General features: G+C 41.6%; 1 protein-coding gene across 1 annotated transcript in view; it reads left to right on the forward strand.

Annotated features, from left to right (window-relative positions):
• Positions 1–24076, forward strand: part of ZFHX3 (zinc finger homeobox 3) — a 311215-nt gene that overhangs the window by 179116 nt on the left and 108023 nt on the right. The gene's annotated exons all lie outside the window — the stretch shown is intronic.

The raw sequence follows: 24076 nt of genomic DNA on the forward strand, positions 1-24076 counted from the left end.
TATCCAGAGGAATGAGAGAATTTTTTTCCGCCTTTGATGTAACCATTGAGTTTCTTGACATTACAGTAGAAAGTCAAACTACTTCTTCTTCAGCTCTTTTGTAGATACAACTTGTTTAGAAAAGTTGGTGCTGCATCCATGGATGGTCTATTAAGGCACAACTCCAGTTTTTGCTGTAACCTTTAGGTCTTTGCAAGGTTGTCTCCTCCGGGGTTTTTGAAGATGCTTTATCTAGGATAATTCTAAATACCTCAGCCATTAGAGTTTCAGCTTGCTCTCCAGCACCATTAATTAATACCTAAGTAGTCACATGTGTGATGGCAGTATGCTAAGCATTTTCCAGCTAGAAACGCCCTGGCTTAGGGCCTTTGGGCAGCTTCCTCTAAAGTATAACAGCAACATTACCATTAAAAGGGTTCCTCGTGTAATATATTAGTTTATTTTTTTATTTGGCTTGATTATGTCAGTTCTTGGTATTTCACTTTTCATGATTCCCTGTCCTCCTTGCTGTTGATTGATCCCTGACAACGTGTAGATTTTCAATATATTTTAAACGCCTTCTTCTCCTTCTTTTTGGTGTGAGACTTGGTCTCCCTATCTCACTCAGATTCTCAGTGTACAGCAGCCACTCATGGGCCTGATCCCACCACTGATTGGCCCAAAAGCTTTTACTCGATCCATTTTCAACTCCGGCCCATTCACCTGGAGGTTCAATTTATTGGTACCAAAGGTAGTGTGGAAAACTTCATCAGCTTAATCCTCCTGCAATTCAGGAGCTCAAGTGACCCCACCAGCCTCAACCTCCCTGTAAACAGAGATTATGGCATGCACCACAGTGCCCAGAATCCTCTAGTTCTTTCTTACTAAACTCAGAACCTCCATTTCCTTCGTCTTTCCTCATAACGTGATTCCTGTAGCCAAGTGGTTTTTAACATAAGGTCCGTACACTCCTAAGGCTTGTAGTTAGGTTTTGGGATGTCCATGAACTTGAACGGAAGAAAAATTACATCCTTATTTTCACTCATATCTAACTGAAATTTAGCATTTCCTCCGATTCTTTAAAAACATGATTCTGGGAAGAAGTCCACAGGCTTCACCCGACTTCCAAAAGAAATCCAATTATACCAAAGGAGGCTAAAGACCCCTCCTGTAGATCCTCAGTCATTTCTTTTATTCTAATAAGGATTCCTTTGTCCTAATAGTGTCCTGAATGAAATTTTATACATGGAATGAAACAGATGGTTGGCTGTTTTAAAACCTAACATGTTTTATGTGGCCCATTTCAGAGTTGTCTTTCTTCATTCCATTGCTTTCTAGGTTTCTCCCACTGACTGCATCTTAAAGTAGTGGATTTTCTTGATCTGACCACTTCACTATTTTAAAAAATCTGTATTGTCTTTGGCCTTCAGAAATGATCATGTTTCCATTTCAAGGTACTAAATAAATAAAGAGTGGATAGATAGAAGAAAGCAGAGGTAAGTTAGCATCATTTTAGAAATCACTTCAGGAACATCATTCTCAGAAATCTTTCTGGTTATCTGTAGATCACCCACTGAAAAACTTGAGAACAAACTTGTTCCAGGAGAAAAGGGTGATAAAGATCCATAGAATTTTAGAATTTCATCACAAACTTGATAAATACAAACTAGTTTTCTTCAAGTTGCATCTTCCTCATTTTTAGAGAATGAGTCTCAGCCATAAACAGTAGTCATTCTCTATATTGATTTTTTTCATGCATTTTTTTGAGCCCTGTGTCTGAGACACAAATGGGTTATTTAAGTGTTTAGCATCTGTTCTGCAGAACCACAGAATTTGAGAGATAGATAGGACTTGGGCAACTAGGCCAACTCCCATCATTTTCAGATGAGAAAATTGAGACCCATAGAGGTTATGGCATCGTCATATGCTTACTCTAGCAAGTTAAGAGTCCCACAATACAGAAGGATGGCATCCCAGGCATATTTTCACCAAGCTTGCTTGGACGAGCTAACTCCTTTCTCCCTGAGGCATCCCATTCCATTTCCAAATAGCTGTCATTGTTAGCAAATTCTCTTTCCCTCCACCCAAAATCCACTTTCTAGTTCTGCCCTTTGGGGCCACGAAGTACAAATCTAATCCTTCCCCTTGATAATCTTTTAGATATTTGGAAGACAACCATCCTATTCTTCCCCCACCCCATTGCTCCCCCAAGTCTCCCTTTCTTCAGGCAAAAACCTTCCCAGGTCCCCCAGCCAGGCCTCTCATGGCATAGTTTCTAACCCTCTCACAGTCCTGGTAGCTTTCCCCTAGACAGACATACTCCAGTTTGTCAGTGTCCTTCTCAAATGTGGCCCCTAGAACTCAACAGAGTATTCCAAATGAGATTTCATGGGGCAGAGGAGGTGACAGTAATCACCTCCCTCACTTGAACGCTATGGTTTAATAAGGAAGTCTTTTGTCCCTGCACTTTGGAAATGCCAAAAAAAAAAAAAAGTGATCAGGCTTCAGAAGACTCTTCAGTTCCATAGCAACATCTGTGGGGCTTAGAATTTAATTATTTTCTGCTGTCCATTAAATGGAAATGGATGTTCTCTTCTGCTGAAGATTTAAGGTGGTAGGTTCTTATTGTTTTCTGATGCCTCTTAGAACAGATCACCTGGTGGAGTAGAAAGAAGTGTGGTAGGGTAGAAAACTTGCATTTGGGTTAGACCAACACTACCCCTTTGGCTGTGGTCAACCAACCACTTGAGACTCCATTTTCTCCTTTCTACAACAGGAATAATAATGCTTGCGTTGCCTACCTCACTGGGTGATGATGAAAGAAGCACAAGGAAAGGTGTTCCAAAAGTTTTAGTGCAGTTGTAAGCTAATAAAGCTATCTGATTAATTGTTAAAGCTTACAGCTGCACTGACTTCCGACATGCTTGTATGAGTATACCCTTTTTATAATTAACTCCTTTTATTTTGGAGAAATCAGTAGCACATTTTCCCCACATGCAATTCTGACTTATCTGCCTTCTATAAGTAACAGGAATTCCCTGGATAAACTCTAGCAAACATCCCCAGCACTGGTTCTTCTTCACCAGGACCTCTCTTCTTTTAAGGTAGTTGTTACTATTACTTAAATTACAGCGTTGTCATTAATTACACATCAAAACCTTCACCAGGAATAAAATTTAAAGCCATGCAAATAGACGTGTTTGGTAGGCATCAGAGGCTGAAGAAATCTGGTAAAGAAGGAAGGAAGGAAGGAAGGAAGGAAGGAAGGAAGGAAGGAAGGAAGGAAGGGGGAGAGGGGGAGGGGGAGGGAAGGGGGAGAGAGGGAGAGGGGGAGGGGGAGAGGGAGGGAGGGAGAGAGAGAGAGAGAGAGAGAGAGAGAGAGAGAGAGAGAGAGAGAGAGAGAGAGAGATTGATTTATCTTTAAAATGATTTATCTTTAAAAAAAAAAAAACTACTTTGTAGTGGTTTTGTTCCTCTTAATGCCTTGCAGTAGTAGAGCTATCCCATTTTAACTAGCCCAGAAGTCAGAGACCCAGAGATGGAGGTGATGTGATCAGGTATCAATGAGGCATCCTTCATGATAGTTGCCTGTTCTCTCTCTCTCTCCCTTCCTTCCTTCCTTCCTTCCTTCCTTCCTTCCTTCCTTCCTTCCTTCCTTCCTTCCTTCCTTCCTTCCTTCCTTCCTTCCTTCCTTTCTTTCTTTCTTTCTTTCTTTCTTTCTTTCTTGCGGGGCAATGGGGGTTAAGTGACTTGCCCAGGGTCACCCAGCTAGTAAGTGTCAAGTGTCTGAGGCCGGATTTGAACTCGGGTCCTCTTGAATCCAGGGCTGGTACTTTATCCACTGTACCACCTTGCTGCCCCTGTTCACTTTCCTTCTTAACTCATTCTTCTATGTATTAGCTGTTCCTTCAAAGGTGAATAAAGACTGTCACCGTCAGCTAGACTGACACATGTCTCTTGGCATCCCCCTGGGAGCCAGATGGTTCTTTTTACCTTGTATTTTTTTTTTTTTGTGGGGCAATGAGGGTAAAGTGACTTTCTCAGGGTCACACAGCTAGTAAGTGTCAAGTATCCAAAGCTAAATTTGAACTCAGGTCCTCCTGAATCCAAGGCCGGTGCTTTATCCACTGTGCCATCTAGCTGCCCCATACCTTGTATTTTTGTCCAAACAGTCCTTGCCAGATTGCTGGCCACCTGCTTCAGAGGGGGCTCCCCACAGGCAGGAGACTTGTGGGATCACCTTCCCCCTTTTGCTCCCCAGTAATACCAGCCAATCCTACTCCATCATATGCATGGGTCATTCTTCATATAATTCTTCATCAGTCTCATATTCATGCTTTTTGTCCCTTGTTCTTCTCTGTTCTGTTTTCTCTTTTAGGCTCTCGGGGATTTCTGAGTCCCACGAAGGCAGTTTGTGTTGGTGATGAGCACTACTTACTCATAATATGCCTGTAATGCATATGTAATTAAATGTACACATAATTTAGAGAAGGGCCTGATTCCTTGGAGTTTCAAGAGACCTTAAAGTATAGACAGCCTGTGGGGATGACAGCAGGGAGAGGAATTTCGAGGTGTTTGACTCTTCCCTGTGCTGGGATCAGCCAACTGCACAGACATAGATAAACCGTGTCCTGCTCTATTCTTCAGGATAGGGTTTGTACTGATGTGTCCTATGACTTTTGGAGGTAGGAGGAAATCCAGAGCACAATCCAGTCATCAGGAACTCGGACCTCACTGAAAATTGAACTAGTTTGACTTAATGACTCATTAGAAACAGACCTTTTCTGGAAATCCTTCCGTCTAAAGTGAATACTGAGTTTATTCCTAAACTCTCGGGTTTGACTTTCAGAATTGGCATAAAACAGACTCTTTAAGTTTGAACAATTTCTAAGAAACAGCATAAGGAAGACTATAATCGAAATTTCCATCAATGTAGTATGTATAAGGTTATAATGCAGTACTTTTTCTCAAAAGGAGTTGGATCATCATTTTTCTGATGACCTTAAAATATTCCTCCTGACCTCCAAAGTGGACATAGCTTCCACCCTGTAGTAAAACTGAAGCTGGGGCCATACTCTTGATTTTTTTTTTCACTCATTTTTAAGTTGGTACTTGAAGGAGGTGGACAGAGCAAAGGGAAAACAGATTTCTAACTATGGAATTTAAGTGAAACCTATATTGGATTGCTACATTTTAAAATAATTTGAATTTTTAAGTACTTGGAGAAACATGTCTCCTTCATCTATTAGAAATGCACAAGACTAGAGGTGCTTTGAGTGAACACCGTACATTTTTCAAAGTTCCTTTTCCTAAGAGTGCTTCTGAGAATCTCTGGTGGCCCAAGGGGTTGTGGGGAAACCCCCTCTAGTGACATATGACGAGGTCCATCTGTGTGAGTAGGGCTAGTTGTGATATGATTGGGGCTTTAATTGTCAGAGTACAGTTCCCGATGTGCCTTGTCTTTTGTGGGGGGGGAAAGGGAGTTTATACGGAGCAATGCACTCACCCCAACCCCCACGTGTTGTGTGTGAATGATTCTTTGTATTTTTCCCTTTATGTGGCAAGGACGGGGATATTTCTCAGGGCGTATACGATCTTGTTTTTCTGTTGGAGCAGAGTTCCTGATTTGCCTTAATTAGTCCTCTAACAATCTACAAAGGTCAGTGCCAATTGCCTGTTCATTTACATTTGTAATTGTGATGGCTTCTGATTACAACTTGTATTTCAGTCCTTCCTCACTGGGTACATGGGGGTGCCCATACACACACACACACACACACACACACACACACACACACACACACACACACACACATACACACATACACACAAAGCTATGCAAAAACAGAAGTCCGGACCCCTCCACACAAGAGACCTTTGTCTCCTGCCTAGCCTTTATGACACAGGCCAAGCGAGGCCTTCGCAGGAACCAGTGGGTCTGTTAGGGAAAGCAGTCTCAGAAGCCATGGTCTCCTTCCAGTTGGAGAGATATAATGAAGCCAGAGGCAAGGAAATCACATGGACACCAGGCAAGAAATCTGAGAACCATTATCTGGGTGCCTTCTTGATCTGGATAATTAGGGACAATTAAACTTTTCTGCTTGCTCTCTGCAAAATATGCTAATGACGCCAGCTCCAGGAAGGTAGTCCCAGGCATAACGCTATGTTGCAACCAATGCTGTGAAAAGTTGCCCGTCTGGAAGATTCTCTTTAGCCAGGATGTGGCCCGTGTCCAGACAGAGACCTTGGCTGGTGTGGACTGTTTGCATTTGCTTCTTCTCTGTTTTTTGGCAGGCCTGGCCCAGCTCCAGTTTGGCCTGAAATCCAGTTCTGAACCAATGAAAGCTATTACATAAGCTGTGGCTTCAGCGTCCTGTGTACACCCTTCTTTCAAGGAAATCCCTCCTTGGGACACACCGTTTCTCTGTAATGTTAATTAGTCTGGGACAAGCATTTGAGTTTTGTTTTGTTCTCACTCTTTTGGGAGGAGTGGACCACATGGTTGTTACTTTCACTGCTTGATCCATCATGGTCTTTTGAAGCCAAGAATTCCAATTTGGGTCTCCTGCCTCCTACCTGAATACTATGTTTACTTGGCCATATTTTACATATTTGATTGTTTGTGGTGTGATTTAAATTTTTTTTAACATATTTTGCCTAGTTCCCTCTGCTTCTGGGGGCAAAGACTGCTTCATATTTTTCAATAATTTTATAATATTTTTATTTTTAAATATTCCTCCAAAGTGGTCTTAGAATAGTGCCTTGCACATAGTAGGCATTCAAGAAGTATTTTATGACATATCTTTATCCCATTTATATCCATTAGAGGGCCAGGAACTTGTATGAGAAGGAAGAGGGAATTAGAGAGAATGAGAGCTAGAGAAGCAAGGAGAGAGGGAGAAGGAGAGGGACAGGTTGAGAGAGAGAGAGAGAAAGAGAAGGAGGGAGGGAGGGAGAGAGAAGAAGGGAGGGAGAGAGAGGGAGGGAGGGAGAGAGAAGGAGAGAGAGAAGGAGAGCTAGAGAGAGGGGGAGAGAGAGGGAGAGGGACAGGTTGAGAGAGAGAGAGGGAGGGAGGGGGAGAGAGAGAAGGAGAGGGAGAGGGAAAAAATGAGAGAGGGAGGGAGAGAGAACGAGAGAGAGAGAGAGAGAGAGAGAGAGAGAGAGACAGAGAGAGAGAGACAGAGAGACAGAGAGAGAGACAGAGAGTGACAGAGAGCGCACGCTAGCAAACACACAACTTTCCATGGAACCTCAAAGCCATCTTTGACTCTCCCCTCTTACTCCCTCCCTCCATCCCAACCCCACATGTATATTTGACCTCTGTAAGTCGGGCCTCTTCTTGCCATTCATATGGCCACTGCCTCAGTCAAGGCCTCATCCCCTGTACTGTTGTTGCTGTAACCTTCTGTAGCATTACCTGTTTCTAGTCTCTCCCCTTTCCAATTCATCTTCCTCAGAGCAGCCAAAAGAGACTTCCCAAGGCAGAGGTCTGACTGTGCCACTCCTTTGCCCAAGAACCTTCAATAGTTCTCTGTTGCCTCAGGGACACAAGAAAACCTGGAATTTAAGGTCCTCCTTCCTTCACCTACTGTCTATTCCAACCCAGTTGGTCTCCTTTGGTACTTTCCAATCTTAACATTCTATCTCCCCCTCTCAGAATCTTTGTCCTGCTTCAAGGCCCACTTCAGGTGCTGCCTTGAGGCCTGCCCTTTTCCCTCACCCCACTGATCTCAGTCATTAGTATTTTCTCCTTCTTCGAATTACTTTATATTGACTTATTTCTGTACATATATTTCCCCAATAGAATGCCAGCTTCTTTAGGTCAGGGGCCATCTTTTTGTTCCTGGATCCCCAAGCACCTGGTCCGGTCCTTTGCATGTAGTAGGTGCTTGGTGAGTGTTCATTGAATTGAATCCCAGATCCCTGGTAGCAAATATGCTCCATCTCCATAAAGTCATAGTTTGCCCTATAGTCAGCATCTTTAGTGGGTCTGGACCAAGAATGAAGATGGTGTTTGAGGGGCAGGTCTCACAGGATAAGAACAAGGGCTTGGAGTTCCAGGCCTGTGTCTTCTCCTTAGTGGTTCAGAGATGTTAAACAAATCATGGAACCTGCTCTGTGAAATTATTATACTTGCCCTGCTTTATAGCCTCAACACCAAGGCCTTAAATGAGACAAGGCATCAACCTCAACTTGGATCATTGTCCTTTGCTATGTCATTTTAAGATTGTGTCCTTATATGCATAAAACATAAGCATCCTGAAATATATACCACGAGGGCATCAAGTTTGAAGTCCAAACACTTGGGATCAAAAGGGAAACAATCCCTTAACCCCTCAATGTCCTTATCTGTAATAAGGAGGGGTTGAATTAGAGCTCTCTGGTTCCTTCCAACTCAAAAAGAATTGGATCCTGAATTTGATGTTTCCCCTTTCTCCTAACTTCTCTCAATCTTTTGTTCTCCCCTTTCTCGACTTTTCCCTGAACTTCCCATCATTAGTCCACACACGTGCTTAATTCTTAGAAACTTGGAAGGAGAATATGAAGCAGAATCTTGGGCATATAGTATTTTGGTAGAGGAATGTGTGGATAGGTGGTAGGTGGTTGAGTCTTTTGTTCAGATGAGCAGGGATTCATCCCAGGTAAGGGAGTGGTTTGGGAGCTTTGAGTAAGGGCAACTGTAAGAGCCCCTGGAGAATTAGTATCTGGACATGTGAAGCACATTGGGAAGTGCCCCTGAATGAAGGGTCCCTTGAGTGTGAAGGCTTTTTTTTTTTTTTTTCAGGGCAATGAGGGTTAAGTGACTTGCCCAGGATCACACAGCTAGTAAGTGTCAAGTGTCTGAGGCTGGATTTGAACTCCTGAATCCAGGGCCAGTGCTTTATCCACAATGCCACCTAGCTGCCCCGAGTGTGAAGGCTCAAAAAAAATTTTTTTAATGCCTTTTTTTAGTATCTTTTAAATTCCATTTGAAAAAAAATTTTAATTTGTTATTTACTTTAAGCTTCAGAAATTTATTTTCCTTTTTTTTTTTTTTTAGTGAGGCAATTGCGGTTAAGTGACTTGCCCAGGGTCACACAGCTAGTAAGTGTTAAGTGACTGAAGCCGGATTTGAACTCAAGTACTCCTGACTCCAGGGCCGGTGCTTTATCCACTGCGCCACCTAGCTGCCCCCATTTTCCCTTTTTTAAAAAAACATTTTTTGAAAATAATTCTTAAAGAGTTTGTTAACAAGTCTTCAGGTCCAGAGGGTATCTGAGAGAGGAAGGAGTATGTCTTTGTGGGCACCGCCATCTTTTTCTCTTTCTTCCTCTTTTCCCCCAGCTATTTCCAATTTCCCTTTTAGCTATTGAACTTCATCATGTATTCAGTTCTTTGGAATTGTATGTGTATGTGGGGGCAAGGATAAGGTCTGTATTGTTCAAAGTGTCTTTGAATTGTAACAGTGTGATGTTTATAGGTAAAAGAGGGCTTAATGAAGTTCCACCAAGTATGGGGAGTTGCCACCAAGCCTATAACTAGACAAAGTCCCTTTCCAATGGACTGGTTGCTTGAAACACTTGGCATTAGTAATAATCCTACTTTCACCTTTTAGCTCAGGGAAGCTTATCCTTTTAGGAACAAGAACTCTTAGGTGGTATTCATGAGCACCACAAATTTACATGGATTGTCAGGATCACAATGTGTTTGGTTTGGAGGATTTTTTTGGGGGGGGGGGTTAGAGGGAACGACCTGTGACAGGAGGAGGAAAGGGAGGGAATTTAGTGACAGATATATTTAGGAAACAGAAGTTGGAGCTCAAAGGTGTCTAGGCCAGATTCTAAGACTTTATTTCTAGAACTTAGCTGAGGGGCCCAGTAGCTACACTGTCTGACATGTTCACTGTTGTCCAGCAAGTAGGCCAATCTTTTCAAATATTAATTAATCTCAAAAAATATTCTTATACTTAGCTGTGTAAGAAAAGCTTTTCTCTGAACAACTATCATCCATTTAGTTTCTAGATCTCCGTGTCTGAATTATTTTAGGAGGGAAATAGAACTTGGCACCTACTTCTACTCTGTTGTTAGCACAAACAGAGCCCACCCCAAAATGCCAGGCACCTCAGGGAATCAATTTCAAATTGAACTAGCCTAGGACATCCCCAGCCAAAGTTGGATTTCTCAAAATTTTACTAGTTAACTTAATACCATCATGTATTACTACAGCAATGCTAAACAGAAAAAATAGTTTCAATTTGGGAAAATATCATGTGGCTTCAAAATGGCTATTAGCTCTGTTCACATTGGCCAGTGGTCTCCCCTTCTTGACCAAACTTCAATCTCTGGTAACAATTTCATATCTTAAACCAACAAAGAAAATGTGAATATCTTTTTAGAGTAGCTCTCTTAGTTTCCTATGAAAGAATAATTGTGGGTGAAGAAGAATGAAACAGACTTTGGGCCCCATCCAGGTTCCTTGTGTTGTATTCTTTTCCAACCAAAATCATGTGCACCCTCTGTTGCCTTTCTTCCTTCTTAGGCTGCTTACCAATTTTTTCACTGTGGAAGATGGTGTCTTTCCAAATGGGCATTTAATTTTTTTTCTTAGTTCTTAAATCTTAATCTATTACCACTCTGGGGGGAGAAGAATGGAATTTCCATAGAGTTTCAGGTGTGTTCTTGAAACAAAGTCATAGACATTTTGTAGTTTCTAGTGGTTTTTTTTTTTTTTAAATGCAGCTCATAACCTTTGGTGTCTGCATCAACATAAAAGATTATTGTTGCTCAGAGAATTCTGAAATTGAATTCTTAACTAGGATTTTTTTTAAAGGTAAAGTCTTAGGACTGTGCTATCTATTGTTGTCAGACTTTTTGTCCAGAATTAGACTTTATAAAGTCCAAGGGCTGTGTCTGAGCTTCTCTTCCACCTGTCCCTGACTCCAAAGGTGATAACCTTTTTCATTGATTTTAATTCCAATTCTTGCAGCAGTTTTCCCTTGAAGCTGGCCTAATACTTGAGGGCAGCTTATTATTTCCTTTCATATCATTATCTTTTTAGGTCATGGAAAGAAGACATAATATTCCCTTTGCTGGGTCCTCCCTCCTAGCAAAGGGGATGCTGTATGCCAAGTCAGAGATCCCTTCCCCCTGGTGGACGGGATTGTTTCAGCAGTGCTGTTAATCCTGGCCAAATTCTCAGCCATCTTCCCCCAACACACAAAGCCATTGTTGCAGGTCCTTGCATGTGAAGAAAGAAGGTTTTCTGGAAGGAGTCACTAAACAAAGCCAACAGCGCTCAAAGAAACCTTTGTTGGGACAGGAAAAGGGTCAGAATGCAGTGTCAGCCGAGAATCCTTTGCCATTAAGTTTTTTCTTGTCCGACCAAGGCTAGTCATAGTGCCTTCCCTGAGTCCTTCTTGTCAAGGAAGCTGCCAATTTTAGAGAGTCACATCACTCTGCCTGTGAAACTCAACCTTCTTAGTATCAATTCAAATCATTTACTGTTGTTAGATTTTCAGTAGGAAGCACAGCAGATTGGCTTCTACATAACTCGTAAAAATACATGGCCCTTCCCCTTGATGACCTTTCCATTTGAGACAAAACCCCCTGGGCATGATAAATAGCGTTCTGCCATGTGGTTAAAAAGAAAACATATTGGAACTGATCTTTTATTATATGATGCTACCTGTTAGAATGCAGAATTCTCTATGGTATGAGTCTGTCCTGGACCCCATCCAAAGGGCTTCAGTTACTGGAAATACCAGAATGACCTTGCACAACTCATTTTCACCTCCCATATGGTCTTGTGGCAAGGACCCTAAAGTTGGCATTGGGGAAAGAAGTCGACTTAAAGGTTTTTACTCTTAAGCAAGTGTGTGTGTGTGTGTGTGTGTGTGTGTGTGTGTGTGTGTGTGTGTGTGTTGGGCAGGATTATCCCAGAAAAGTATTTGTAAGGGTAGGGAGAAAAATCACACTTTTCAAGACCCTTGTTCCTCAGTTTTATCCATTTTTTAAAAAATATGTGAAATATTGGGGGCAGCTAGGTGGCACAGTGGATAAAGCACTGGCCCTGCATTCAGGAAGACCTGAATTCAAATATGGCCTCAGACACTTGACACTTGCTAGCTGTGTGACCTTGGGCAAGTCACTTAACCCTTATTGCCCTGCCAAAAAAGAAAGAAAGAAAGAAATTAGAATCAGGAACAGAAATTGATTCATTCAGGGGGCAGCTTGGTGGCTCAGTGGATAAAGCACCAGCCCTGGATTCAGGAGGACCCTTCAAATCCAGCCTCAGAACCTTGACACTTACTAGCTGTGTGACCCTGGGCAAGTCACTTAACCCTCATTGCCCTGAAAAAAAAAGAATATTGATTAAAATATGTGAAATATAGCTAAAATGATTATCAGGGTCACTTTCACAAGCAGAACCTCAAGTATAAACATAATATGGAACAGAAGTATAATAACAATTGAAGCTAAAGCAGGGCATTTTGTTTACTTCTGTTCTCATGTTATGAGACTAACAACCCTGTGAGGTGGGAATGGCCTCCGTATTAGGGCCATTTCACACAAGGTGATCACATCTCAGATTTAGACCTTAAGGAGGCCTTCCCGACCAACCCCTTTGTTTTATAAATGGGAAAACAGGTCCACAGAATTCAAGTGACCTGTCTAAGGTCAGACGGGAGGTGGTATTTGAACTCAGGTCTTCTCATTCCAAAGCCAGTGCTGTTTTCTACAGACTTACCCATTGTTGGAGAGTGTCCAGAACAAGACTCCAACCCAAGTCTTTCTGACTTCAGGGCCATCCTTATCTATCATATCTTCATAGTGGGGAAAAAAGCGAATCAGCATTGGATTAGTATGAAGCAAGATATTATTAGTAAGAAACTCCTTCTTTCCTCATGTTGTGAAGACTGGTGACCTTTCTGGAGTTTGTGCTGGTTGATACATTATGGAAGAAAGTTAAACAGTGAATAAGTGGAACTATTCAGGGTAGGGTTGAGAGGAAGTGAAACAGTGCATAAGTAATCTTCAGTTTCATCAAACTTGTTTGTTTGCTTCCTTAACAAACTAAGAACAGGTTATCTGGATCCCGAAGCTGCAAAAAATCGGTCCATGTAGTTAGCGGAGATTGGGCCTGTGATGACAAGAGCCAGAAGTGTCAAAGCCATCACTAGCCCTTCCACATCAATCAGGGATTGGCTCAGTTAAGAGACCTAGAGATTTTCCCTTTCGGTCTTGTCACCTTAATGTGAAGAGCCAGAATAACTTCTTTTTTTTTTTTTGCTTATAGAAACTGTTTTCTTGACTAGAGTAGAAAACAAAATACCAAGAAGAAAGGGAAAATAGCTCTTGGCGGTCTATGTATTAAGATCACTAAATCCACTCCACTTAACTTCCGGTCCCTCTTAATTCCTTCTGCTCCCTGTGCCCCAACCTAATTTTCAGGGCCTATGATCTTCATGCCAAACCCTGCCGAATTTGTTGACATCTCAGATTACGCTGTTTATTTTCCACACAGGATTTCATTTCACTATTTGATTGTAGACCCAAAGAAAACTCATTGCCTCGATTTGTTATTCTGGTGAGATCTCCAAATGCCTGATTTCCAGAAGTCATTATCCCATCTTACAAGGGCTGGTGCCCCAGGTATGACCTTGACCTCCACTCAGGGCTTTCACAAACAGACATGATCTCATTCTACAGTGGTTAGATCCTCTGAAAATGGGCTCAGACCCAAACAGAATGAAAGCTACCCTGGTATCACAAAAGGCCCCTGTTTTCCATGATATCTTCTGGTTCTTCAGGATACTCAGGATGTGTTTACTTTGTAGACACTGCTTTCAGTCATTTCTGTGAGACTGGGTGGGAGAGAATTAAAAAACCAACCCACCAAAAAGAGATTCTTATTTTACAGCATCTTCTTCCCTGACTGTGATCCTTGTCCCCCCAAAACTCCGAACATAGCATTAAGACCCCACTTACAGGAAGGTTTGTGTCTAAGAGACTAATGCACACCCAGTTAGACTGGGTTCACCTGGCCAAGGACAATTCATTTTGATTTCTTTAGTCGATAAAATTCATTCTCATATTTTCTCTCTCTCCTCTCTCCTCTCTCCTCTCTCCTCTCTCCTGCACATGTAGCAGCAGCAGGTTTTCTTTGTTTTCTTCTAGCAGAGGACAGATTATCTTTAAAGGATATGAAAGGTTTAATCATTTTAATTTTGTTTTTATTAAAGTTTATCATAACTTTTTTTTCTATGTGCCCCAGCAGAGCAGAAGAGGGAAGTGCAGAAGGTAACATAAATATATACAAGCCCCCAAGCATTTGGTTAATAAAATTCTCTAATGGGAGGCGCCTGGTAGGAAGGAAGTGGTTAGATAGCTGAGTATGGGAGGCAGACCAAAGGCTTGCTGGAGCTAACGGAGATGGGGCAGGGATCTCTTCACCATTCCCCCACACACCCCTAGCCTGCTCCAACAGACACTTGTCAACTGCAATTCATGGCTTTCATTAAACAGAAAGAGAGGAAGCTCTGACTGTTAACTTACTCCACTGTATTTTTCTTATTAGAGAGGATCCTTAAGTATTTTTTAGCTTAAGGAAAAAAAAAATCTAAGCAAACTGTAAAACTGCAGTTGGTTGGTTCTAAATAGTCATTCCCCATACTTCAAAATATTCTGTTATCTATTTGAACCCAGATATTTGAAAATTAATTCTTTTGATGATTATCTCTAAAGTCTGACATCATTCTTTTTTTTTTTTTTGTGAGGTAGGAGGGTTGAGAGAGTTGTGGTCTTTAGCTCTTAAAGAGAAGAAAAAAAATTCCCTCAACTTTGGCATCAACTAACTAGAACCCAACTAACAGGACCTCCTGATTAATGGGAACCCTTTGGCCATATTCCACGTTTGCAAAAAATAAACGGCTCTTATCAGGGATTTATTTGAGAAAGAACTATCCCACATCTATAGCTACAGAACTCTACAATGAGAACTGGTGTGTCCAGTGATGCCTCTGAAGTACTGTGAGATTCTGAGTCACCCTGTGCTACACTTACAAAGGCAGGAAAGTGAATGTATACTTTCTAGAAACTTTTCTTCCTTCCCCCAGCAGCAGGAGTTTTGTGACAACACCTGTTCTCCAGGTGTTTGGTTTGGGGAGGTTTTGGTGAACTTTGCACTAATTGTCTTTCGGTGTAATGATTCTCTTTGCCCATTATATGAGATGTAGACTTTCTTTTTGGCAACTCACATGCCTAATTTTCGTAGTCATATGGGATAGGCCATTGTCATGTACATGCTTGAACAAACTAACCATAGGACTTCAAGTTCTTCCCACTCCACCCCTATGGGTCATAGTTATATAACCCAGGACTTCTGGGTTATAACAAATGGTGCAGAGAGGTCCCAGAAATATCCAGTGGGATTTGAGGCCTCCTATGGAGATAGAATCAGGCCTACAACAGGGCCTGAGATCATTCTAGGGCCATACCAGGTTTTATCCATACCCTAAGAGCTGACCGGAGGTTACAGGCATCTGCTACACCCAGCTAGCTTGTACCAGGTCAGTAGTGGCACACATTTGTCAAACTGCTGGCATTTTTTAACCTTAAGAAAACACTAAAATGTGAAGTTTCCAATCAGATCAACACATAAGACTCAATTTTTCTGTTGTTTCCGATGGTTGTCCATTGCTACAATGGTACAAAAATGCAAGATTACAGGGAACACAAGCACTTGTTGCCCTTTGGGGTGCTGTGTGTATTGTTGATGAATTAGTCCTTCTGTGCCAGAGTGGAAGGAATTTTTCATGTTTTCTATCTGATAACTACCTGGCATCAAGGCCATAGCTTAGACCTTAAATCTTATCAGGTTTGACCGCTTTATTAGGGGGCTAAGCTGTAGACCCTCAGGTAAATTTATTTTCCTTTTGTGTTGTACTTGCTTTCTTTTCACATACTCCCACTTCCTCTATGGAGAAATTGTCCAAGAATTTCAGACGCAGCCGTTTTCTCTCCATTTTGAGTTTCTGAACTATATCTCCATTCTTACCTTGTCCACACTGGTCTCCATGCCATGATTTCCCATTCCTAAAATCGATACCTTCCCAGGTATCCCATCTTGGGAGGGACACTTTCCCTTCCTTGCCCCACCTTCCCATAGATCCTTCCCGCCATCTCCATTGGTGAAAATACTGTCTTCCTCCTCAAATTTCTTCTAGCCCTTTAGACTTTTATTTGTCATAGTCTCTTATATCAGAATTTTTTTTTTACATTTGTATCCTTTCTGCCCCTCCCCTACTAGATTATATAACAAACACAGCAAACTACAAACAAAAGTTCTAATATACTAATAGAGATTGTAAGCTCCTCGAAGTCAGTTTTGCCATATTATTTTTGCACCACAGCACTGATACAAGCACAGAGCTTTGTGCATAGTAGGTCCTTAACAAATGTCTGAGCTGATTTGTTTTCACTGAATATACTGTTTGAACCCTGTAATTGATCATTTGCAGTCTCACACACATTACAGTGGCATGCTGCAGCATTCTTTATCCTTGGCTGCATCCTGTTCAACATTCTGTCAGTATCTTGAGGGAAGACATAAATGGCATGTTTATGAAATTTGCAGGTGATAGCAATCTGGAAGGGCTAGCTAATGTTTGATAATAGAATCAGGATCCCCAAAGATCTCAACAGCCTGGAACTAGGAACAGAATCTAACAAGATAAAACTTAAGAGGGACTGATGTCAAGTCTTGCACGTGAATTTAAAAAAAAAAAATCAATTGGGCAAGTGTGGGATGGGAGAAGCCTTGGTTAATAGATGATGTACAAAAGAAAAAGACTTCAGGGGTCTTATTTGACTGCAGGGTCAATATGAGTCAATAATGTAACATGCCAACCCCAAAAAGCTAATGCTACCTTAGGCTCTGTTAAGAAAAATAGTGTCCTGAGCTAGGGAAGCAGTAGTTCCCATTCTCTTCATGTCAGAGAGAAATTAGACTTAAATTGCTTGCCCCCAAAGGTCAAAACTAGAACCAGGAAGTAGAAGTTGCAGAGAGAGAGCTGTGATTAGAAGTACCTCAAAGTCGAAGAAGCTGTTTTATTAAGCAGTGAGTTCCCCATCACTGGCTAGCTTTAAGCAGAGAGTGGGATACTGCTCTGGGATGCTCTAGGAGCACAGTCTTGCTTAGGCATCATTTGGCCTTAACCTCTGAGATTCTTTTATGCCTTTCTTTGATCAAGCCACTTCTCTAGCACCGTGTACAGTTCAGAGCCTCATTGAGAGAGGGGCATGGGGAAGCTGATAAACGTTCTTAAAAGGGCGGATGAACATGAAAGGTCTAGAAATCAGGTCAGGTGGTTGAAGGAACCTTGAATAGTTAGCTTGGTGGATAAGGGGATATTTGAGATGTGTTTTCTTTAACTATTTGAAGTTGTATTACATGGAAGAAAATGCCAGAAGGACAGAGCCTGCTAATCACCAATCTGATGTGGTAAACTAAAATGAACAATATGGGGGAGAGGGAAGGAAATCTAGAAATACGTAGTAAGAACAGAAAGATGAGAAATAACCCCATAGTTCGATGAAGAACAAAGCCTGCCGTGTTCCTAAAAATGCTAAAATGAATCTGTGGCCTCACTTATCTATACTTTTTCATCAGCCTAAGTTGAAGTTAATGTTCATAATCAGTAAACATTTATTAAGCACCTTCTATGTGCCAAACACTGTGCTAAGTACTGGGTATACAAAAGAGGGAAAAGACAGTGCCTGACCTTAAAGAGCTTACAGTCTAATGGGGGGGACAACATGTAAACAAACAAAACAATCTATCTAGGATAGATAGGAGATAATTAACAAAGGGAAAGCACTGGAATTAAGAGGGGTTGGGGAAGACTTCCTGTAGAAAGTGGAATTTTAGTTGGTGTAAAGGAAGTCAGGTTTCTATATAGGAAACTGTGAGTTAACACTCCCTACCCCTCCTCTAAACAGAGAAAGGCCTCACTGCAGTGGGGCAAAAATTTTATATTTAGATTTGTTTCATGGGTCACTATGGTTGGCCTACTGGTGATGAGCATCTCTCCATTGATTGTGGCTGCTCCTTGGGAAACAGACTTGGTCTATTTCCAGGACTATACTTATGACTGTGTGGTGGAGCCTTCCATCTGCTAATGACTTGATTCAACTGGTAAAAGTGATGTTTTAGATTTGAAAATATTGTCTTTTGTGACACTTGAGACATGGTACTGTGGCACTGCCTACTTTTGGTCCTTCATAAAATGGAATTAGAGATGAAGTAGAGCTTTTGGGATACATTTGAATGCTTTCAGAGGCTCCCATAATGGAAGTAGAGAATACCACTTCCCACCATGCTCATGGGTTAAGAGCTCTGTGTTCTGTCTTTGGCCAATCCTTGCCATATCACCCACCTGAGAAAGAGTCCTCCGCCTGTGCTCTACCTGAGCAGACACATTCTTGGTGAGAGCTAAAATGAAAGGTATCAGAATGCCCTTGGGAAGGGGACTGAGAAAAGCTGACCTCAGAATGTAGGATTTGAGTGGCGTCTTTAAGAAAGCCAGGGAAACTAATGGCTGAGGTGAGAGGTCAGAGATTTCCAGGCATGATGGACAGCCCGTACAGAAACACCGAGTCAAGAGGTGGAATGACATACCAGTGTAGATGGATCACAGTGTGCATACTGGAGAAAAAAGATGTAAGGAGACAGAGAAAGTAGGAAAGGATCAGGTTGTAAAGGGCCTTAAGTGCCACATTTTGTCCTGGAGGAAGTAGGGATCTGCTGGAGTTTGAGGAGAGGAGTGACCTAGTCATATCTGCCCTTCAGGGACACCATTGTGGCATCCGAGTAGAGAACATCCTGAAATGGAGAAACCCTTGAGGCAGGAAGACCAGTGTGAATGCTCTTCCGGTAGTCCAAGCAGAAGGCGGTGGGGGATTCCACTAGGTTGGGAGCTATGTGAATCAATAATATACAAGAGATTGGGGAGGTGGACATGACAAGACTCAGCAACAGATTGCGTGGAGAGAGTGAGGAGATGAGGATGATACAGAGATTGTGAGTCTGGGTGGCTAGGAGAATGCTAGGTACCCTTGACACTAATGGGGAAATCCAGATGAGGAGAGAGTTTGAGGGATAGAGATGATGAGTTCTGTTTCGGCCATCCTATGGGACGTCCAGTTTAGGATGTCTGGAAAGCCATTATACCACACTGGATGCCACATTGCTCTTTGGGTCTCCCACTTCATCATAGCCATTCTTTTCCTCTGGGAGAGATCACAGAGTGGGCTTACTTTATAAAAGGCGATGAGGTCATTCTGTTCATTTGCTAAGCCACTTCAGATTTTCCATATTCGGCAGCATATCATTTTCCCACTGTCCCTGGGTAATAGAAACATTTGTCTGGATTTTAGTGCATAAAACAGGTATAAGCAGCATAAGCTTGTAGATGTTCCTCCATTGCCACCGGTAGCTTCCAAAGCAAATACTGGAAGCTTGATTAACAGGTTCCTAACAGGTTTTTGTTCCGAGGGCTTTCAGTGTGTTTGTGTGTTGGAAGAATTCACGGCCACCATGTTAAAATGGCTTATTGAGCTTGTCTTCAGTGATGTGTTGAGTTTTCTGTGTCAAGGGCTTTAAAGTGAAATAACAAAAGGAATGTTTGGCTTCCTGTTGCTTGCACCTAGCTTATCATTTATTCCAGGACTTATTCTGGCTGTGATTCATTGGATACAGCTTGTGTCCCCATTTGCCATTCTGCACGACATCTCTTTCCTGGTTGATGTTTTGTTAATAGTCTAGAGAGCAATGCTATTTATTTATTATTTTATTTTTTGTTTGTTTGTTTGTTTTTGTGGGAAAGTGGGGATTAAGTGATTTGCCCAAGGTCACACGGCTAGTAAGTGTCAAGTGTCTGAGGCTGGATTTGAACTCGGGTCCTCCTGAATCCAGGGCTAGTACTTTATCCACTGCACCACCTAGCTGCCCCACAATGTTATTTATTAATAAGAGGCTTTGCTACTTGTATCTAGATACAGCGAGATAGCTCTAGAGAAGGTTGTCAAGCCAAAGACCAGGCATGAAGCAGCCTTTTGAGAAGTTTGTGATTCTGTAAGTCAGTTGTCCCCATGCCACTAGGTGGTGCAGTAGATAGCGTGCTGGGCCTGGAGTCAGGAAGACCTGAGTTCAAATCTAATCTCAGACACTTCCTAGCCATGTGACCCTGGGCAAGTCACACTTCACCCTCTTTGCCTCAGTTTCCTCATCTGTAAAAAAATGAGCTGGGGGAGGAAATGGCAAACCACTCTAGTATCTCTGCCAAGAAAACCCTCCATGGCATCACGACCAAACAACAGTAAAGTCAGGTGTCAGCTTTGGAAGGGACCTCAGTGACTATCTATCTCGTTCAGCCCATGCCCCTGACCAGAAATCTCCTCTGCAGCATACCTGACAAATGGCCACCAGCCTTTGCTTAAAGGACATTGGTGAAGGGGGAATCACAACCTCCCAAGAAAGGCTATTCTTCTTCTTTTGAATGGCTCTTAATTGGTAGGAAGCTTTTCTTCCTATCCAGCCTGAACTGGCTTCTTTGTCCCTACTTCTGTTCCCTGGTTTTCCTTCCCTTGGAGACAATTCTCACCCTTCCTGGTCATCGTGCCCCCACTACCAAGTAAAACCTTCATGCTTTAACTTTAAAGTTTAAACTTCCCAGTTCCTTAAACCCAAGCTCTTACAGCATGAACTTGAGGGCCTTCCTCACCATGGTCACCCTCTTCTGCGTGTTCTTCTCCGTGACCTTAAAATGCAGCACCTCACACTGGAAACAATCACTCAGGTGCTCCCTGACCAGGGCAGAGGGCACTGTGGTGATGGGGTCAGACGGAGAAGTCATCTGGTCCAGCTCTTAGAGGTGAGGCAGCCGAGGCTTAGAAGTGAAAAGGTTTGCTTGAGATCAGAGAGAAAGTGGCAGAGCAAGGATTCAAACTCAGGTCTCCTGTGACTCCAGATTCAGCACCTTCCATTTGTTCTAGCGTTCTCTGTCTCTGTGTCTTTCTCTCTTTCTGTCTGTCTCTGTCTCTCTCTTTTGTTTGGACAGTTTGGGGAATGATGTCTCCCCTGTTCTAATGTGAGCTCTTTAAGGGTAGGGATCCAATTTGGCCTTTCTTTATATTTCCAATACTTAGCACAGTGCCTAGCATATAATAAATAAATAAATGCTTCACAACTGATTGATCTTCTACGTCTCCACATCGCCATGCTTGTAACTTCTTAGCCAGCCCTCCATAGGTCCTTTTTTGTTGAAAATCTATGTATCAGGGCAGGTAGGTGGCACAGTGGATAAAGCACCGGACCTCAATTCAGGAGGACATGAGTTCAAATCCAGCCTCAGACACTTGACACTTACTAGTTGTGTGACTCTGGGCAAGTCACTTAACTCTCATTGCCCCACAAAAACAAAAAAGAAAAGAAAGAAAGAAAGAAAGAAAAGAAAAGAAAATCTATGTATAATTGTATGAATTCCCCTTCATCCAAGATCTCACCTCTTCTCACTTTTCTGTATTTGAGGTTTTATGGAAACATGATTCCTCCTTCCTCCATTCCCTCATCCAATCCTTTGGGTTCTTTTATCTCTTTATAGGTGATTTTCTAATCTGTATATCCAACCCTTATCTCTTTGCTGAGATTCCTCCAGTCCCATTAAACCAACTGGCTGCCAGACAGCTCTACCCGGAAGTCTCATTGCTACCTCAAACCATCCAAAATTGAGTTCATCACTTTGCCTGCTAAAAACAATTCCTTCAATTAGCATCTCTATTTCTGTCACCCTGGTTCATAACTTTGTAGGATGCAGCCATCACTTGTCTCTCTGTGCACTCCTTTCCCCAGTTCAGCACCAAGGTCTGTTGATTCTGCCTCTCCACGTCAGAGATGTCAAACACGTGGCTACATGTGACTCACAATACTCCGGAGTGAGGCTCAAACCACATTAAAATGAAATGGGGCGGGCAGCTAAGTGGCGCAGTGGATAAAGCACTGGCCTTGGATTCAGGAGTACCTGAGTTCAAATCTGGCCCCAGACACTTGACACTTACTTACATGTGGGACCCTGGGCAAGTCACTTAACCCCCATTGCCCCACCAAAAAAAAAAAAATGAAATGGGGAAATATGTAACAGAATAAATGAAAAACACAGTGGGGTGAAGATAACATTACATTTTAAAACTGAGTCAGTATGTGGTCCTAAGAGATCCTGATGTGGATTAGTGGCCCCTGTTTCTATTTGGGTTTGACACCACTGTTCTGCCTTGTCCCCTTCTCTCCACTTGTATGGCTAGTAGACTCCCATTACCTCTTTCTGTACTATTATAGCAGCCTCTTAATTTGTCTCTCTGCCTCACAGTCAAATCCATCCTTCACACAGCTGCCACTCCCTCCAATCCATCTTCCACACAACAACCAAAATGATTGTTCTATAGATCATTTCTCTGTCCCCTCGTGTAACTTCATTAGCTCAAGGATCAAATGTAAACTCCTGTGTTTGGCATTTAAATTTCTTCATAACTTGGCCCTTTTCCACCTTTCCAGTCATCTTGCACATGCCTTTGCTCCATACATCCTGAGAGCCAGCCATAATGGCCTACTCGCTGTTACCCATATGGAACTCCACAACACCTCTCTCCACCTTGCTTTTGCACTGACAGGCACTTTCTCTCACCACTGACTCTTATAATCCTTGGTTTCCTTCAAGATTCAGCTCAGGTGCTACCTTCTATGAGAAGGCTTTCCTGACCCTGTTCCCACTCCCCAAACTAGCTTGTGGATATACTTACATATGTTCTGTCAACCTGGGTGTGTATATCATTTGTAGGGGTTTATTTTTTCCCCCACTAGAATGTAAGCTCCCTGAGGGCAGGGACTGATTCAATTTTGTGTTTCTCTCCTTAGTGCTTATCAGATTGCCTGGCACATAAGTGCCTCATAAATGCTTGTTTGAATAACATCAAGATGATTTTTAAAAAACATAAAATGTATTATTTGTGATGATAAATGTGAATGATCTAAAATCTTCCATTAAAAAGAAATAAGTTGTAGAATACACCAAGAAACAAAAGTTATCAATATATTGCTTACAAGAAATATATTTAATGTAAAAATATATTTAACTAGATTTAAATTGAAATTGATCTGAAATATTGCATAGCTGTAAGCTTTTTTTTTAAAGTGGTAGAAACAATCTAGACAACAAGACTAAATTAAATGTTAGTTAACATAATATACCAATACCTTCTGAAAGAGTTTTCATTCTGACCAAGTAGGTTTTATATTGGGCATATAAAATTGATTCATTGTGAGGGGGGAAAAAAACAACAGCATGTAATAAAGCTGTATGTTAAAAAAATGGGGAAATACATTTTATCGACAGTTTCATAAGATGTATTTGATAAAAACCCAGATTCAATTTTAATAAAAAACACAAAAAATAGTCATAGAGGGATTTTTCCTCAACATAAAATAATCTTAAATGAAATGCCAATATAATATGCTGTGGAGAAATATTAGAGGTAATCCCACTAAATACAGGTACAAAGCAATGATGACCATTTTTTCTGCTTTGATTTTGTATGGTGTATGGGGAATCTTGGCAATTTTAATATGACTGGGAAAAGCTGTTAAATGAATTTATTTGGGAACTAGATTAAAATAGCATTTGCAGTTAACAGGAGAACATATCTACAAAATTAAACTTGCCCAGCCAAAAATCTGACAGATAATAAGAGTCTAAGATTAACCTACAAAAATACTTTATGCTTCTTTACTAACAGCAAAGACATAGAATGTCAAGTAACACCATTTAAAAAAATCAAACCAAATAAACATACACATAGCCTCAGTTTCTTTGTTCTTTTCTTTCTTTCTTTTTTTTTTTTTTTGCAAAGGAGAGGACAGACCTATAATTTGATTGATGTAGGGAACTCTTTAAAGAATAAACACTCTTTTAAAAAGCAGATACATGAAATTCATTGACTTAGAGGTTTGTCTGGGCATTGTGGAGTTAAATGACTTCCCCAGAATAATAAGGAAGCTATTGGCAGAA

Source organism: Dromiciops gliroides, chromosome 2 (genome assembly GCF_019393635.1).
Source record: "Dromiciops gliroides isolate mDroGli1 chromosome 2, mDroGli1.pri, whole genome shotgun sequence".
Classification (NCBI taxonomy): domain Eukaryota; kingdom Metazoa; phylum Chordata; class Mammalia; order Microbiotheria; family Microbiotheriidae; genus Dromiciops; species Dromiciops gliroides.